Genomic DNA, 20,281 nt, shown 5'->3' with positions numbered 1-20,281 from the left:
ACTGGAAATCTATAGGACGAGCATCAGGTCTTTCAAATTAATATATTTTTTAATGGAGGCTTATAGTTTGATTCACTTACATTAATAATTATAGACCAAAAATATGTATAATATTAACAATTAAGTTCTCAGTATCTTTATTCTAGGCACCATCTTGTATAATATTAGTAAAATGTTGAATTTTCATTAAGTTGAACATTGCAGAAACAAAGTTATTGGCTATTATATCATCCAATGCCCTGCAAATGCATGTAATGAATACAATAAGTCAAAACTCGTGCAATTGACAAATTTAAAGCACATGAGTGACTGTAACCAGCATTTCATGGATGTGTCTATAGATTTGAAATATTGTTGAACCCAAAACATGCTTTTAATTATAAGTGTTAAAATCCAAGAGCAAACCAATTATATTGAATTTAGGACAGAGGGCATGATAGTCAGCGACATCATGGATAAACTGTATGAAAGTGCCTGTGTCATCTGTATATGATTTAGTTATCAGCTATAAGAAGATGTTTTATGAATTTATGATTAACTATCTCTGCCCAAGTAAGAAAGTCTCAGTTCAGTTACCCAGGAACAACCAAGGCTGACCGACATGAAGTAAAAAAAAAGCTAACAAAATGTGAACTAATCGCATCTTATTCTGTGATGGATTTTTCATATCACTAGAAATGTATATCTCCAATAGTAAATAAAAACAGATGATTATATTGCATAATTAATAAACATGCAGATTGAGAACAAATTGTGCAGGATACTTTAGCAATAAATTTGTCATGCTTTGTTCTCATGTTTGCAACCTTGTGTATGGAACAATGCTAAATTTTGAGGGAAAAAAGTGTCAAGTTCTAAACTGACAGTTTATAAATTAAATGCTAGTGTTAAATGCTAAGTTGCGTTAATACTACCACACACAAACATGTTTTATTAGAGAAAATGTCTGTCTAGGTTACTATGTGATGCTGGTGGAGGAAAATGTTTAAAACACCCCAAAGTGGCTCAATAATATTTTGGTCTGGTCACTGTGCAGGCCATGTGACATATTCATGTTCTCAAACTAGTCTGTCACCAGAATTGCTGTGTGTATTTGTGTATTATCATCCTAATACATGCCACCGCCTTCAGAATACAAGATTTGAACCCTAACCACTGGGTGCATATGGTCATCCAGAATGGTTCAGTAGTCCTTGGCATTGACCCAGCGCTCATGTAGCACAAGTATTGAGTCAATGCCATGATATTGCAGCCTAAACCATCACTGATCCACCCCCATGCTTTACTACAGTCTGGATGGTATGCTTTTTGGGGGCTTTTCCACACCATAACTCTCCCATATATTTATATTTTTTGAATACCCTGACTGCTATATGGGGAAATCTTTGATTTTTCCATTGGCCATCAGCGAATCCATGGGTCATTGAGATATTGTGTGAGATGGCAGACTGGCACAACTGTCCTCATGTGGCACGTCGTCCTCTTTCACGTTTAGCCCTCCTCTTTTTTTTCTCTCTCTCTTTATCCCTCGTTCACGGCTGAATAATTAATCCCGGAGTCTGTGTTCAGACTCACGTACTCACTTTCTCCCCCTGAGCCTCACTGAAACCTTTTCCCACATGCACGCTCATATCTGCCAACATGAACACACACACACACGGCTAGAAAAGAAATGCAGAGTCAGCGCTGTGTTTTATTCGGAAGCGCTGTAAAAGAGTGGCAGGCTGCAGGAGTGACTGTCTTTGCTTTCGTAAACTTGGCATCTTTCAGGGGGTTGCATGGAAAGGCTGCAGCAGGAATCACTCTCACTGTGTTCAATGTTTATGTTTATGAGAGGAATATAAAAGAGTTTACAGAACTGTTGAGGGATAGGGGTCACAATTATTACAAACGATTAAGAATATCGGAACAAAATTTCTCTGGAAATTTTTTTATCTGTTTTTTAAATTATTTATTTATTTATTTTACTTTTCTAGCCTCTTTTTTTGTAAAAATACATGATAAAATTACATCTTGGAATATCTACATACTAATGACCTATCTGTCTGTCTCTCTGTCTGTCTACATACAAACACCAACCTGTCTGTCTGGTTATATACATATTTTTTTTTCTTTTCTAGCCTCTCTTTTGTTAATATAAAAAATAACTTGTGCATAATATGTCTATATACCTGTCTGTCTGTATGTCTACATACACATATACCTGTATGTCTACATCTTTGTCTGTCTAGATACACATATACCTAACTGTCTGTCTACATCTCTGTCTGTCTAGATCAAACTTATCTGTCAGTCTGTTTATATTCACCAACCTGTTAGTCTAACCCCCTCTCTACCTGTCTGTCTGGGAACATACAAACTTACCTGTCTAATAACCTACTTCTCATTTAGTCTTCATAGACACCAACATGTCTGTCTGTCCACATATACATCTCTCTTTTCTGTTTGTCCACATAAACACCAACCTGTCTGTATGTCTACTGTTTGTCTGTCCACACAAACACCATCCTGTCTGTTACACTTTACAGTCCGTTCATATAACCCTGTCCGTCTGTGTACATGCAAGCTTAGCTGTCTGACTATCTACCTGTTCGTCTGTCTTTACCAACCTGTCTATCTACTTGTCAGTCTGTCTACTTTTCCAAAAACCTGTCTGTCTGTCTATATTTCTGTCTGTCTACTTGTCAACCTGTCTATCTTTCAACTCATACACCTACCTATTTTTCTGTCTACCTGTCTACCTGTCTACCAACCCACCTAGCTGTCTGTCTCTCTCCATATAAGGATCTAGTATCGTCTGCCTTTCTGTCTGTCTATCATCCAAACTTGGCTGTCTGACTGTCTACCTGTTAGTCTGTCCACATAAACACCAACCTGTTTGTCTACATGCACACTAACCTGCCTGTCAGTCTGTCTGTCTACATGCACACCAAACTGTCTGTCTGTCTGTCTGTCTGTCTGTCTGTCTGTCTATATGCACACCAGTATGTCTTTCTGTCTTTAACTCTGTATGTCTACATGCACACCAACCTGTCTATCTACCTGTCTACATATACACCTACCTGTTTTTCCTGAGTACAGTCTGACTTTCTGCCAACCCACCTAGCTGTCTGTCTGTCTACATACACGTATACCTGTCTCTCTACATCTGTCTGTTTGTCTTTCTACATGCACATATACCTAACTGTCAGTCTACAACTTTCTGTCTGTCTGTCTCTCTGCCGCTCTGTCTACATGCACATATACCTAACTGTCTGTACATCTCTGTCTGTCTTTATGCAAACTTACCTGTCTGTCTGGTCGTATACACACCGGCCTCGCTACCTTTCTGTCTGTGAACATACAAACTAACCTCTCTGACCATCTATCTTTCAGTCTGTCTTCATACACACCAACCTGTATTTCTGTCAACATAAACATCTACCTGTATGTCTGTCTACGGTCTTTCTGTCCATTTAAACACCAACCTGTCTGTTACATTCCCTACATACAAACATACCTGTCCTTCTTTGTACATACAAACTAACCTGTCTGACTATTTACCAACCCACCTAGCTGTCTGTCTCTCCATATAAGGATCTATTGTTTTGTCTCCCTGTCTGTCAATCATTCAAATGTAGCTGTCTGAACTAGTCAGTCTGTCCACTTATACACCAACCTGTCTGTCTGTCTGTTCACATGCACACCGACTTATCTGTCTATATGGACACCAATACACCTGCTTGTCTGTCTGTCTGTTCACATGCACACCGACTTATCTGTCTATATGGACACCAATACACCTGCTAGTCTCTCTGTCTGTAACTCTGTCTGTCTATATATACACCTACCTGTTTTACCTGTGTACCGACTGACTTTATACCAACCCACCTAGCTGTCTGTCTGTTCATATGATCTACCTAATTATCTGTCAATTTATTTGTCTATTTACTGATCTGCCTGTATTTTGAGCTTTTTTTTTGTTAGGTTTTTATTCAGTACATTTAATTTGTGCATTTTTAGCAAACTACATCTCCAAAATCCAGATATCTTGAAATATAATTTGAGTTTAAATCAGGTTTAAGACAACATTACGTTATAACAGTTCCCCTTTGGGAGATTAGAGTAGAAAAGTAAATTAAATCCTGGCCTTAAGACCAAGCTCATTATAAATAGAACATTTTCAGAGTTTTCTAAGCTAACCCAAGCAACACAATTAAGTAAAGCACACTAGTTTGTCATGTTTCCTTGTTTTACCCAGAGAAGCTAAAAATAAGGTGACATATGTGTCTCATTTGTACCAAACCTCAACCGAACATCTCTAAATTAGCTTTGGTTGAAACAGAAGAGGAAAAATACGCAGGGTGGAGTGAGAGAAAGAGAGAGGGACAGAGATGGGAGTGGAGGACAGACTCTTAGGTGGACGTGAGACTTCTCACATTCGCTAGATGGGGCTTGGTTTAGTTCCCATTTTTTCTCAAGTCCCTTCAAAGGAGCGAGTGTGTATCAGTAAACCTAAACCAGCACCTGAATGCCATCCAACAACTGTCCCTGGAGTCCTGAGCGCTCACATTTCAGGTGAGCCTATACTTATTAGCTGTGCTAAAAGATTAAAATGAACAGGCCTTAACAGGTTGATTATTATTTCAATATGACGTACAGTTGTCATAACTACAGTTCCCCAAGCAAAACTGACTTAACCCAGCCAGAGTTCCAAAACAAGCTCATTTGGTGCTTGAGGACACACAAAAGCAGAAGTGGCCAGTAAAACAAAAGCACACAAGCTCATACTCTTTTTTTTTTATTATTACAAATCGAGGTATTTCCTTAATGTGTATCCATGCACATGTGTCTCAGACATCTGACAGTGAACACAAAAGCTTCATTGTGCTTGAAAATTTACAGAAAGTAATGTGACATTTCAGTTAGAACAAGCAAATAAACCTGTGCATATTTAGTGATGTTTATAGTGCTTAGGAATTTATTCCTAGTGAGCTGTGGAAGAGAATTTTTACGTTATTATTTTTGTGCTTGATCATAATGTTTTTGGCTTGTTTGGTTGGATTGGATTGCTTATTACTGGCAGACAATAAAACGAGCTCAAAAATCACAATAATTTACACTGTAGGATACCCAAGTCAGACTTGGGGATGGTGTTTTTAGACTTGGTCCAACCACCACTAACCACATATGTGTGCATAGACAACAACTTCTGTTTGAAAAAAGCTCTAAAAGAAAGTGTGCTAGGAAATTTTGATGATCTCTTTTACCAGTCTTAAGACCTTCAGGCTGATCCATTTTATGCTAATTGATCTGACTCCTAAGTTTTTTAAATAATGACTTTGAAAACACTGAAAATTTAACTAGACTTCCATTTGAAATGATATCCAGCAGCAAACCCACACTAGATTCCGACCACTAAATTCAGGCTTGCAAGTAGGAGGGACTTCCACTGCGAGTAGGTTGATAAGCTAATAAGAATGTGCATATACCTATAACACAATTTTTATGACAAAGTATAACAATAAATACAGTTATTTTCATAATTTAAGGGTTCATTACTTTATTGGTTTAGGACTGGGGCCGTTTTAACCAGGGTTGCCCAAACTTTTTCATATAAAGGGCCAAAAACCAAATATCATTGAGAATATGGCCCAAAGGTAAATGTGTACCAAACTGTATTACATTAAAGTTGTCATGGGTTATTTCCAATTTTTTTTTTTTTTTAATATTTAAAAATACATAGAAAACATTACTTTAAATCCTGTTACTTAATGCATATAACATTTAAAGCATTAAAAATATTAAACTATTGCAATAAATCATAAGCAGTCACATTTACATCACAGTGCATCTCTGGTGTAGACATTCATAAAAAAATAATTCTGTCATTTATTTAACCTTTTAATAGTTACAAAACTGTTCTACTTCTGTTGAGCACAAAATACGATATTTTGAAGAAAGCTGAACAGCTGTAACCACAGACTGTGACTGGTTTTTCAGGTTTCTTTAAAATATCTTCTTTTGTGCTCAACAGAAGAAAGAAACTCCCCGAGAAATTGTGAAAGTGAAGGTTGAGAAAATTATGGTAGATTTTTTCAGTTTTGGGTAAACTATGCCTTTAACAGGTTACTGTAAGTGGTAGGGTTGCAAAGGTGTAGATTAACAAAATAAATTAAATATTTTATCAAATATTTGAAAAATTAAATATTTACAGTAGTTGAATTAAATATCTCATCAGCTACAGTCAAAAACGTTATGGTTCATTATATGCCACATGGACAGAACCTATAAACCCTTGATGTAGGTTTTTATTAAATGTAACATAAAAAAACTGGCAGTTTTCTATATTATATGCACATACATGTGTACTTGTGTACATATATACGTGCATACATGTACCTATATAGGTACATATATGCACATATGTTCACCTATATTAGAAAAATTATTAAAATCCATAACTGCTAGACAATATAAATAAAAGCCCAAATTAAATTTGTTTTTATTTACTTAAGAACAATCAAATAGTAGAAGAAAAAATATAGTACAAGAACAAAAATAAGACAAAAAACTTAACATAAACAAACAAAATATAAAAACGACATACCATTTTGTTATATATTTCCTTCTTTTCCACTATCTTCGTACAAGAAAGAATTGACATTGTAAATATTTCAGGAAAACGTGTAGACATCGTAGCTTTCCACCTTCTCTCACTTATTTGCCATAGTTAAATTCCAAAGCATGTCAATTATATGTCATACCAATTTCAAGTGTTCGCACATGCATATGTTTATTTTGTTGTTGCATTTTTTAGTTATTTCCTTGATAATAGAAAAAATGAGCTAAGCATCATGTATGACAGTTGCCAAAGTGAGATATGAGCTATATAGGCGACATCTTGTATGTACATAAAGGGCTTATATGTGGATATAAAGAAGCAATACAGTAGACCATATGACCTGTATATGCACATATGCACCTCAATTTTGCCTATATGTGGCATACATGTATATACAATGTAGCGAGCCATGTAATACCACGTCGCCCTGGGCACAAATCCACACCAGCTGGATCTCCCATCAACCTCGGATCGCTCACAGCTGGACCTCATCAGCCAGGGAGAGATATAAGCCAGCCCCACACAGGAGGAAGTGAGCTTCATTTAACATGACTCCCTGCGCTAACGCTTGTCTCTCTCTGTCTCTCCCACAGCCGAGTCCAGCTCGTGACCGATCCAACACTCTACTTCTCACCAGCCTTCACCATCTCCCCGGAGCACTTGAGCACGCACCTTTAAGAAGAGCACTCTTTCACCCCAATATCACTTGTAAATAAAGGCACCCTCCGGGGCATTGTTTGTAACATTATCTACGGTGTTTGTGTTTTCCCTCTGCCTCGCTACAACTGGTGGAGAATGCGGGCATTGCAGAGGGAAAAATTCAGAAGAAACACTCACCATTAAGTAGAAAATAACCGCTGAATTTTTCTCTGTGTTTGTTACAGACAGGCATCCGCTCTCTCTCTCTCCCACGCTTCCTCTTACTCGGCTGTCAACATCCCGTCGCCATGTCGGTGGAAGAGGTACTGCTCCACCTAGCGGAGATCTCCAGGAAACAGAATTCCATCTCTGAGCAGCTTACAGCCAGACAGGATCGACTGGAACAGCAGCTCCGCCAGGCGGCCAGACACCATCCGACTCCCGAAGTGAGTGCGCATCATCATCTCACTAAACTCAGCGACCTGGATGATATTGACGCTTATTTACATACCTTTGAGGTTATTGCCGAGAGGGAAGGCTGGCCAAAAGAAAACTGGGCGAGAATGTTGGCTCCGTTTCTCACAGGAGAAGCGCAACGAGCATATTTTTCACTAGAGACACCTAAAAATGAAGATTACAAAGCGTTAAAAAAGGAAATATTAGCCAGAATGGGGCTATCCACAATCAGCGCAGCCCAACAGTTTTCCCAGTGGTCTTACGACGAGAAACAACCAGTGAGAGCGCAAGCAGCTCAACTTTCTCGCCTGGGAAGGCTATGGTTATTGGGAGGAGATCCCTCGGCGGTCCAGGTCGCTGAGAAGGTGATCATCGAGAAGATGATGCGTGCGTTACCCCGACGTTTGCGAACACTCACCAGCATGCGAAACCCTGAGTCACTGGCCACCTTGGTGGAAGCGATCGAGCTGGCTGAAGCTCACATCGCCAGAGATAATGGGGAGAGAGCGGCTCTGCCACCCCGGAGGGTAAGTGCGCCTTGGCGACCGGTGGAGGGCACAGCGCGACCAGGCGGCAGACCAGCGGTCCCCAGCCCGATGGACGAGCCGATGCCCACCGAGCCGACGACGCACTCGACCCCGGCCTGGACAGCAGGGTGCGCGGTTCACCGCAATATCCCTCCCGAAGCTCCCACCCATAAAGTCCAACTAGAGGGAAAAACACAAACGGCCACCTTAGACACAGGAAGCGCCATCACTCTGGTTCACCCGAAGACTTTGAAGTACCGCCAAGAAAGTAAAAGCCTTATTCCAATCACGTGTGTACACGGTGATACCCGCCACGTACCCGCCCGAAGAGTGACCATCGCGGCGAAACCAGGCAGCTGGCGCATTGAAGTCGGGGTCGTTCCAGATCTTCCTGTGCCCCTCTTACTGGGCAGAGACTGGCCGGGGTTCGACGAACTCCTCACTCACCACCACGCTCTATCGGCTCGTTCCAAGAAGAAGAACAAGTCACGGGCTCATCGGGACCGCAAACCAGCGCTGATGACCACCGAGAGCGACAGAGGGGGTGAGTCATCAATATCTGCTAATTTATACTTTGATCTATTTCAGCAGATAACCGCAGGAGGTGATTTTGGCAGAGCACAGAGGGAAGATGAAACGCTCAAACACTGTTGGCCACAAGTACGGATCATCGACGGTAATGAGCGACTTCCCAGCCCTCACCCCCTCCCACATTTCATTGTGGAAAATGGTCTGCTGTACTGTGTCGCAGAGAGGCGGGGGGAAAAGAAGACACTACTGGTCGTTCCGAGGACCAAGAGGGAGACGGTCTTGGAACTGGCACATACCCACCCGATGGCTGGACATCTGGGAGCGGCCAACACGGTGAAAAGGATCCGCGATCGTTTCCATTGGCCGGGGCTAGACGGGGAAGTAAAGAGGTATTGCCAGGCATGTGACATCTGCCAGAGAACGTCTCCCCAACGACCACCCCCCAGCCCTCTAATACCACTACCCATCATCGATGTGCCCTTCACCCGAATTGGTATGGACTTGGTAGGGCCTTTGCCGAAGTCGGCCCGGGGACATGAGCACATCCTTGTTATCCTCGATTATGCCACCAGATACCCTGAAGCGATTCCCCTGAGGAAAGCCACGTCATCGGCCATCGCGAAGGAGCTGTTTCTGCTATGCAGTCGAGTGGGAATCCCAACGGAGATACTGACTGACCAGGGCACCCCCTTCATGTCCCGGTTGATGGCAGACCTCTGTCACCTACTCAAGGTAAAACAGCTAAAAACCTCTGTATATCATCCACAGACGGACGGCCTTGTCGAGCGCTTTAACAAGACTCTGAAGCAGATGCTCCGACGGGTGGTGGCAGAGGACGGGCGCGACTGGGACCTCATGATCCCGTACGTGTTATTCGGTATCAGGGAAGTCCCCCAGGCCTCCACAGGATTTACCCCCTTTGAACTGCTGTTTGGCCGCCAACCCCGAGGCCTATTGGATGTGGCTCGTCAAGCCTGGGAACAGGAACCAGCCCCCCAGCGGTCGGTGATTGAACACGTACGGGACATGAGAGAACGCATCGACAAAATCATGCCCATCGTCAAACAACACCTGACCGAAGCCCAGCGCGCCCAGCAGAGATTGTATAACCGGCCCGCCCAACCCAGAGAGTTCCACCCAGGGGACAAGGTGATGATACTCATACCTACCACAACGTCGAAGTTCCTCGCATCCTGGAAGGGACCATACACCGTGGTAGAAAGGGTAGGGCCGGTAAATTATCGAGTCCGTCAGCCGGGACGAAGACGGGAAGAACAACTTTACCACGTTAATCTTATGAAGAAGTGGGTTGCAGCTCCAGGTCATCTCGTTGCCTTCGCTGAAGAAACTCTTCCCGTTGTCCACATTGGTGAGCAACTCTCACCAAACCAGAAGGCGGAGCTGCAAGCCTTGGTTGGTCAGTTCAAGGATGTGTTCTCGGAGAAACCGGGCCGAACCTCCATCATCCAACACAACATTATCACCCCTCCTGGCACCATCGTCCGGCAAAGGCCTTATCGAGTTCCAGAGGCTCGCAGGCTGGCTATCGACGAGGAAATCCAGAAGATGAGAAGGTTAGGCATCATCGAACCATCCCGTAGCCCGTGGTCCAGCCCAATAGTGATGGTCCCCAAACCCGATGGCACCCTCCGTTTCTGCAACGACTTCAGGAAACTCAATGAGATATCCAAGTTCGACGGATACCCCATGCCTCGGGTGGACGAGCTGCTGGATAGGCTGGGTGGAGCCCGATTTATCTCCACCATCGACCTCACCAAAGGCTACTGGCAGTTACCACTCAGTGAAGACGCCAAGGAGAAAACCGCCTTCTCCACACCCGGTGGGCACTGGCAATACCGGGTTCTTCCCTTCGGGCTCCACGGGGCCCCAGCCACATTCCAAAGAATGATGGACATCCTGCTGAGGCCCCACCAGCCATATGCAGCAGCCTACCTGGACGACCTCATCGTCCACTCTGAGTCATGGGAAGAACACCTATCCCGGTTACGGAGGGTGCTCTTAGATCTTCGACGGGCTGGGCTCACAGCTAATCCCAAGAAATGCCACCTGGGTCTAGCCGAAGCCAGATACCTCGGCTTCCACATTGGACGAGGTCTCATACAGCCACAGCAAAACAAGGTCAAGGCACTACAGGAAACTCCACAACCCACCACAAAGACCCAGGTACGTGCATTTCTGGGGTTAGCGGGCTACTATAGATGTTTCATACCTAACTTCTCATCCATAGCCAGCCCTTTGACAGACCTGACCAGAAAGGGGCAGCCGGAGAGGATAAGATGGACCAAGGAAGCCGACGACGCGTTCCGAACCCTAAAGAAGTCCCTCACGTCCTCACCGGTACTGCACGCACCTGACTTCGGCTGCCCCTTCATTCTACAGACGGATGCTTCCGACTCGGGCCTGGGCGCGGTCCTCTCCCAGGTCCACGGCGATGAAGAACATCCCATAATGTACGTGAGTCGGAAGCTGACCCCCGCAGAGACCCGCTACGCAACGGTGGAGAAGGAGGCCCTGGCGATCAAGTGGGCAATCCTGGAGCTAAGGTACTATCTCCTTGGCAGGAAATTCACTCTGGTGACCGACCACGCCCCGCTACAATGGATGGCTACAGCGAAGAACAACAACGCTCGGGTCACCAGGTGGTTCCTGTCGCTCCAGGATTTCAACTTCGACGTCCAACATCGAGCCGGGGCCTCCCACGGAAACGCAGACGGACTCTCACGGCTCTGGTCAGGATGGGCAGGTCTGTCGAAACATTCTACCCCCCCTCTTAATACACTACTCTTCCTTCGCAGGACACCCAGGACCAGGACGACGCTAAGGGGGGGGGAATGTAGCGAGCCATGTAATACCACGTCGCCCTGGGCACAAATCCACACCAGCTGGATCTCCCATCAACCTCGGATCGCTCACAGCTGGACCTCATCAGCCAGGGAGAGATATAAGCCAGCCCCACACAGGAGGAAGTGAGCTTCATTTAACATGACTCCCTGCGCTAACGCTTGTCTCTCTCTGTCTCTCCCACAGCCGAGTCCAGCTCGTGACCGATCCAACACTCTACTTCTCACCAGCCTTCACCATCTCCCCGGAGCACTTGAGCACGCACCTTTAAGAAGAGCACTCTTTCACCCCAATATCACTTGTAAATAAAGGCACCCTCCGGGGCATTGTTTGTAACATTATCTACGGTGTTTGTGTTTTCCCTCTGCCTCGCTACAACAGTATATTGCATATAGATTTCATATATGCGCATATATCCGTGGGAATGATCCAAATGAATCTCAGTAAAACAATTGAATTATGTTTTTTTTGTGTTTTGTGTATTGTTAATAAATACTGTACATACAATTCCAGTCAACATTATTTGCATAGCTCAGTTATTGACACAAAACTGCAACTAATCTATCATTACCTAAATGGTGTACCCTGGCCTGGATCTGGTGGCCTGTCTCTGGGCTTGCAGCTGGCTATGTCTCTTTCGTTGAGTGGGTCAAAACTTTCAAACAATGAATCCCACAATGAAGTTACCAAGTTCACAATTTTCAAGACCTCTATGTGTCTATCTACAGTATGTGTCTAACACTGGCAAAGCATAGCAACTAGCCTAGTACATGTTATCAGCTTACTTATTCATACTAGCAACAAGCTAAATAATGCTAACAGCATGTGCTAGTATAAAGCATGCTAAGGTTAACAATGTGCTACCAACAAAACATGATAGCACAATGTTAAATTATGCTATAGCAACATGATATCAATGCCACATCAAAGTTTATCAGCAAACAATAGCCTACTTATTTAGTTACTGTTAAAACTTCTAACTTGAACATCTGTGGTAAAAAATCACAACATGAAATGAAATAAAATGGCTAGGCTACTTGATTTTTGCTCAGAGAGAGCTGATTAAGTCATTCATGTCATTCAAGCTCCCAGTAAATTTCCTTTTCCCTATTTTTTGCAATGAGGTCACTGAGTAGACAGGAGTCTGAAGGAGAAAAAATAAACAAGTGCCGCATTTGCCAAACTATTACATCACAATCACAAGATACTGGCATTGTTGGACCAGAAATGATGCAACAGTACCCCTAAAATGGGACATTTCCTGATTTACCAGAGGACTGGACAAAAATAAGAACTGCAAAAGGTTTCAAACTCAAAATCTCTCATCAAATAAAAAATGCACAAATTAAAAATACCCTTAAAAAGGCTGGTTTTATTATAGTTGAATTATAAAAATTTAAAGTGGGTTCAGTTACCATTTGTACATTTATTTTTATTGCAGTAAAACCATATGAGTATCGTTAAAATATTATTGTATCTAGTATGTTATATATTTTCTATATACAATCAAGATCATATTATATCAGCAACCTAATAAAACATTTATTATTTAACTTTTTTACACAACGATCATACTGTATATGTTGAGATAAATGGTACTCCATTTATTTCCTCAAACTTTATAAATGTATCAATATATAACACAAGACAATTATATTATCAGTCAATGTGTGACACAAACTGAACACACCTGACAATTAGGGTAAAGCTAGTGTGTCATTTATTTATTTCTGACTAGAGTGAATATACTTGTAGAATAATTTCCATCGAGGTTTATGTTAAAATGGCCTGATTTTAGGAAGTGATGTTTGATCATCTATAACCTTATTTCTTAATGACGTTAAGGTAAGTTTCCCCATATGATATTACAATAGAGTTGTGTTTTTTTTTTGTGTGTGTGTGTGTTGTTGTTGGCTTGACCTAGAAAGCTAAGTCTGTTGTGGATATTTGCCTGCCATTGTAAGGTGTTAGCATTAAGGTAAAGTTGGTTTTATATTTGCACATTTGGACATTCTCCTTAATAATTTCATTTCATTTAAATATAGATTTATTTGCAAATTCTAAATAGACAAATCATCTTAACAGTTAATGACTATCAGAGTACAACATTTTTAATAGTGCTAATGTTCTTTTAAAGTCATACTTGAATAAAATTTCAGACCCAATATTCAAATTAACATCGCAAACAATATAGTGACTGTTAATATGAACGAATGAGCGAATATTAAACCAACAAACAAATAACAATCCAACTTCACAATGTGTTGGTAAGGGTATTCTGGCTAGTAAGGCTTTCATAATTTGCTAAGGTGCTGTTTTCCACAGTAGGCCTGCCATTAGCTTGTGCAAAACTGTTCCTCTGTCAGTGTGAAATGATTTTTATAAACTTTTGATCAGCTGTTTAAAAAAAGGAAATGAACCGTTTCATATGTCAGTAGTTTTCAGGCTTCGATCACATTAGCAAAGTGTTTTGGGAAATTTATCAGTCATGGGTTGAAAATGAATTCTGCTTCTCCCAAAGATGTTGTTATTGGCTTGTGTTTTTCCCGAGTTGATAAATTGAGTCAGATTTCTGGTTTTGTAAACACATCAGCAAAGACTTTGAATGTGGGAACTTTTGCTCGGAACTTCCTGTTTGAGACTTTCGCAAGTGAACACATACCTTGCACAACCGCTTGACCCTTAAATGATGAGTTTTATACTTCTTTAATGAATGTCGATGAACTCTCCAGACCAGCCTTTATTACGTATCTTCGGATCTTAAGTAATCATAAAAATTCCTATTGAAATTCATTAATTTGTTTTCTTTTCGGCTTAGTCCCTTATCCGGGGTCGCCACAGTGGAATGAACCGCCAACTAATCCAGCACATGTTTTATGCAGCGAATGCCCTTCCAGCTGCAACTCATCTCTGGGAAACATCCATACCACTCATACACACTCGTACACTACGGTCAATTTAGCCTACCTAATTCACCTGTACCGCAAGTCTTTGGACTTTGGGGGAAACCGGACCACCCGGAAGAAACGCCAACTGAGGCGAGGCTGGAACCAGCAACTTTCTTCCTGTGAGGTGACAGCACTACTGCGCCACTGCATCACCTTATTTTGAAGTTCATTTATTCAATTTAACATTTTTACAATTTTAAAAACTAATCTAAAATGTGTGTAATATTGATACAGTTTTATGAATGTGTAATATTTCTTTATGTGGAAAATTGAGTACACGGTACAATCAAAAAAACATTTTTTTAAATGGCTCTCTAAACCAATTGACATAAGACAGTATTAGCGTTAAATAATTATACAAGGGCTTAACAAGTTCTTTGTATGGCAGTTGTACTACTGTATATAGGACATTTACCACCTAAAAAAATCCTGAAGAACCTTTATGGTTAGTAAAACCATATACATAGTAACATTATATACAGTATAGTAAAAGTGCTATAAAACAGCTGATGAACCTTTTATTTTTTTTAAAAGTGCAGGGGTTAAGAGGTTAAGTCCACCATTTCCTCTAGTTCAGCTGACACATTGTTGTCCTCCCTGTTAACCTTGTATCATGCCAACTCACTCTTAAACCACCTAATCCTGTTACCACAAAAAAACGTAGTAGATCACTTCCCATATACGTCTCACGTCATGCTGCTGGTTGTTGATCAGTGTTTCAGCCTTTTAATAAAGACCACATAATCTAATTGTGACTTCTAAAAGTGCAGTGCCATTTAGCAAATGTCAACATCTCACCACTTTGCCTCAAATTTTTCAGTACAACACTCAACAATATGTTTTTTTTTGCATTTCAAGAAGAACCAATAAACCTTTTCATTCCACAAATGTTCTTTAGATTATTAAAATCATTCCTTTCCACATAAAAAATACTATAATCATTTATAGTAATTACTAAAGTGTTTTTGAAGCACACTATAGTAAAGTACTTGCATTAATCCATTACAGTAATTCTACAGTTGATATTGTAACAAAAACTAATGACCCAATAATGTAGTTTTCCAAAATACAGGGGTATATCATACTACAATGCTCCACAGTTTACAGTTACTTTAAGTTCACAATAGTTAATGCTGTTGCATACATTAACAGAGAGTGGTAAATATTGTAATATATACAGTATAACTGCAGTATGCCTCGACACTGTTGTATTAACTAAAATTGTATAGCTTTTTTTTATGCGGGTCCCAGTATGAAAATAGATAATGTTTTAAAGAATGTTTCACCAAATAGTTCTTGATAACCAGTCGTTATTCCTATTGAAACCTTGCAGCAGAAAACATTCTCCATTGTCTTTTCACATAATAAACAGATTTTCCCACTGCACCCCTTTAAGTCATGCAAGAAATCATGAATGGTTGATGACTAAGGTAGTGCTCAACTCTTCTATGGCGACTTGGTGTTTAACACGTAGGTCGCATTAATCTGGATAGATGTGTCAGACTCTTGACTTGTTGTTTGCTCTTGACCCTGTTCACTTTAGATCCCATTACTTTGCATACTGACCCTGCATCCTATCTAGATTGACTTACTCTCAATGCTGCAGTATCAGCCAAGCACGTTGTGCAAATACTGTACACATCGAGAAACACAAGCCAGTGTTCAGGTACATGTGCGTGCAAAAGGTGATATGCAAATTGTGATGCATTTAAATGGCAAGCAGCATGCCAGTCTTCATGCACTGAATTAAACATTTCTCAAAGTATCACTACCTATAATATCTTCCACTAAACGACAATGTAGATTTTTGCCAATGCAGCTTAACATAGATAAAGAAGTACAATAAAAGCCATACAAATATTTCAAATTGTGGAACATTTTCAGTATATCAGTCGGACTGGACAGCAGTGTAGAATGTTTGTGTAGTTCTAGTTAAATTAATACTGGTTCAGTGTAATTAAAATGTCACTATTGATGTTTAATTGTTCTGAAAACAGTGCAGAAAAAATGTGTAGACACCGGTATATAGAAAGTTAGACAGAAATACAGAGGATCAGACAGAGATGCTCAAATACAAGTAGACGATCAAGCAGTTAGACAGACAGGTAGAAAGAAAAACAGGTACAGAAAAATGAATAGACAGATGCAGTACTGGTAGATAATCAGAGAGATAGACAGAGTAGGTAGAAAGACAGACAAATAAATACAGGTAATTAAGGAGATGGATAGATCGAGACAGACTGGTAGATGGGCAGACAGATAAACAGATTGAAATGGACTAGTAGATAGACTATGATATATAATATATAAATAGATGGAAAAGACTATGCAAATGGAGAGACAGACAGAAATGCAGGTGGATGAACATGAATATGCAGTTAATTGAACATGAAATTGAAATTTCATGAAATTCAGTTGATTGGACATGATTTGAAAAGGCATACACCTGTCTATATTAGGTTCCAGGGTTGACAGTGCATGTCAAAGCACAAACCAAGCATGAAGACAGAGGAATTGTATGTAGACCTATGAGACAGGATTGTCTCGAGGCATAAGGCTGGGAAAGTTACAGAAACATTTCTGCTGCTCTGAAAGTTTCAATGAGCACAGTGGCCTCCATCATTTGTAAGTGGCAGATGTTTGGAACCACCAGGACTCTTCGCTGGCCGGCCATCTAAGTTGAGTGATCGAAGAAGGGCCTTAGTCGAGAAGGTGATCAATAACCCGATGGTCACTCTTTCTGTGCTCCAGCGTACTTCTGTGGAGAGAAGTGAACCTTAAAGAAGGACAAACATCTGTGCAGCAATCCACCAATTAGGCCTGCATGGTAGTGGCCAGACGGAAGGCACTCCTTGCCTGGAATTTGACAAAAGGCATCTGAAGGACTTTCAGACCATAAGAAACTAAATACTCTGGTCTGATGAGAGTAAAATTTAACTCTTTCGAGTGAATGCCAGGCATTACATTTGGAGAAAAACAGGCACTGCTCATCACCAGGCTAAAACCATCCACACAGTGAAGCATGGTGGTGGCAGGGGAAGTTTTTCAGCAGCAGGAACTGAAAAACTGGTCAGGATAGAGGGAAAGATGAATGCAGCAATGTACAGAGACATCCTGTATAAAACCTGCTGCAGAGTGCTTTTGACCTCAGACTGGGGTGTGAGTTTATCTTCTAGCAGGACAATGACCCAAAGCACGCCGCCAAAGTATCAATGGAGTGGCTTCACAACAACTCTGAATGTCCTTGAGTGGCCCAGCCAGAGCCCAGACCTAAATCATATTGAACATCTCTGGAGAAATCTGAAAACGGCTGTACACCATCGCTTCCCATGCAGCTTGAGCGGTACTACAATGAGGAATGGGCGAAAATTCCCAAAAGACAGGTGTGCCAAGCTTGTGGCATCATATTCAAAAAGACTTGAGGCTGTAATTGCTGCCAAAGGTGCATCAACAAAGTATTGAGCAAAGATACTTATGTACATGTTATATTTCATTTTTATTTATTTTTTTTATATAAATTTGCAACGATTTCAAAAAAATCTTTTTTCACATTGTCATTGTAGGGTATTGTGTGTAGAAATTTGAGGAAATAAACGAATTTAGTCAATTTTAGAATAAGGCTGTAACTTAAAAAAATGTGGAAAAAGTGAAGTGCTATGAATACTTTCAGGATGCACTGTAGCTAGATAAACAGTCAGATAGAGTTAGACAATGAGACTGGTAGAACAGACAGACAGAAACACAGAATAACAGACAGAGCGATGGACAAATGCAAGTAGACATTCAGACAGCTAGATAGAAAGACAGATACAGACATATACATAGACAGATACTGGCAGATAGTCAGTGAGATAGACAGTAAGAAGAAAGACAGACTGCAAAATGCAGGTATATAAAGAAACAGACATAGATGGAGACAGACAGGTAGACAGATAAACAGAAATTAAACAAACTGTTAGACAGTCCAATATTCAGGTTAATGGAGAGACAGACAGAAAAACAAATAGATGGGCAGACAAATAAATAGGCAGTTCGGCGGAAAGGCGACAGATAGATAGATAGATAGATAGATAGATAGATAGATAGATAGATAGATAGATAGATAGATAGATAGATAGATAGATAGATAGACACCATGTACAAAAGGGTACAAAAACATGTATACAGACAGACAGACAGATTGGTAGACAGATAGAAAGGGTGACAGACAGACTTTGAGCATTATAACAATAAGTCTCTTAGGGACAAAGTACTTCCTCTACAGTGACATGGCTACTTTCTTTAACCTTGAACAAAGTGGAGTTACTCTTGTGTGTCTAAGTGTCTGTGTTTATAGAGTCTTTGAATATACAAACTGAGTAATCGGTCTACCTGGAAATGGGTCAATTGCTTTCATACATGTGATGCCTGGGGAAGGGTGATTTGCAGGGTGTGACTGAGAGTTTGCATCAGCTCAGAGGGCAGAGGTCATGCATTTACCTAAAACAACCGACAATACTATCTCAACAACTATTAATGAGCTTTATGAAATAAAGTGTTTGTACACATACAGTACATGCATACTTAAACTCATACTAAACACAAACTCATATTTTAATATTGAATAAGTACTAAGTCATTAAATGTATATAAAATAATAAAACAAACATAAAAGTTTTAAGTTCAATTAAAAAAATATATAAATATATATATATATATATATATATATATATATATATATATATATATATATATATATATATATATATATATATATATATATATATATATATATTCCCCCCCAAGAAATGTTATTCCACCGTTAAAACATTAGTATTGTAATATAATATTACTGAATATAAATAGTGCACGTTTTAGTTATTTCATGCAAAAAATTATATTTTATTTAAAATTAGGAAGAAATGCCATCAGTTTATAGAATAAAAAAAAAAGTTTTAATCAAACACACAACCATAAACTGATATCTATACTATTAAAAATTATATCATCAGTTTGTGAAAACAGCATATGCTCATAGTTCATTTTAACTTATTAAAGTTAGTCATGTTCTAACTTAATTTTATAAGTTTTAGGTCAGTTTAACACGTTCAGTGGATTTTTTAGGCTGAATCAAATGAACATTTTAAATCAAAATTATATGATCAATATGTCAAGACAGCATATGTTTTCAGTTCATTGTAACTTAATTAACTAAGTTAGTCATGTGCTAACTTGACTTTATAAGTTATGCAAGCTGTTTTAAGTCAGTTTAAAAATGTCAACACTCTTTTTAAGCTGAATCAAATTAACATTAAGACAAATTTATATGATAAATTACTGAGAAAAGCATATGTTTATAGGTTACAGTAACTTCTTAAACTAAGTTATTCGTATTCTAACTTAAGTTATGCAAGCTGTTTTAAGTTAGTTTAACATAAGCTTAATGGACTTTTTAAGCTGAATCAAATTAACATTTTAAGGCAACCAGAACTTTTTACAGTGTATATAATAGTAGTTACACATTACATAACAGAGCAGCCAGACAGCACATGACAAAAAATCACTACCTTTTATGGTCTTGCACCTGCAAAGCATCAAAGTGGACGGTGTATTTATGTGTTTATTCAAGGTGTGTATTGTAGAGGAAATGTCACCGAGTCGGAGTGCGCGACAGTTTACAAGTTCAAGGTGATGAAATTTGTTGCCTGAGGATGAAAGATAAGCTAGTCGGTCCA

The 20,281-nt window shown here is 40.2% G+C and overlaps 1 protein-coding gene across 4 annotated transcripts in view; it reads left to right on the top strand.

The window, feature by feature from the left end:
* Window positions 1-20,281, top strand: part of tmem110l (transmembrane protein 110, like) — a 220,690-nt gene that overhangs the window by 7,259 nt on the left and 193,150 nt on the right. The window lies entirely within an intron of this gene.

This window comes from Danio rerio, chromosome 4, assembly GCF_049306965.1.
Source record: "Danio rerio strain Tuebingen ecotype United States chromosome 4, GRCz12tu, whole genome shotgun sequence".
In the NCBI taxonomy this organism is placed as follows: Eukaryota; Metazoa; Chordata; class Actinopteri; order Cypriniformes; family Danionidae; genus Danio; species Danio rerio.
The sequence above is the reverse complement of the archived record's forward strand: the minus strand, read 5'-3'. Positions and strand labels throughout refer to the sequence as shown.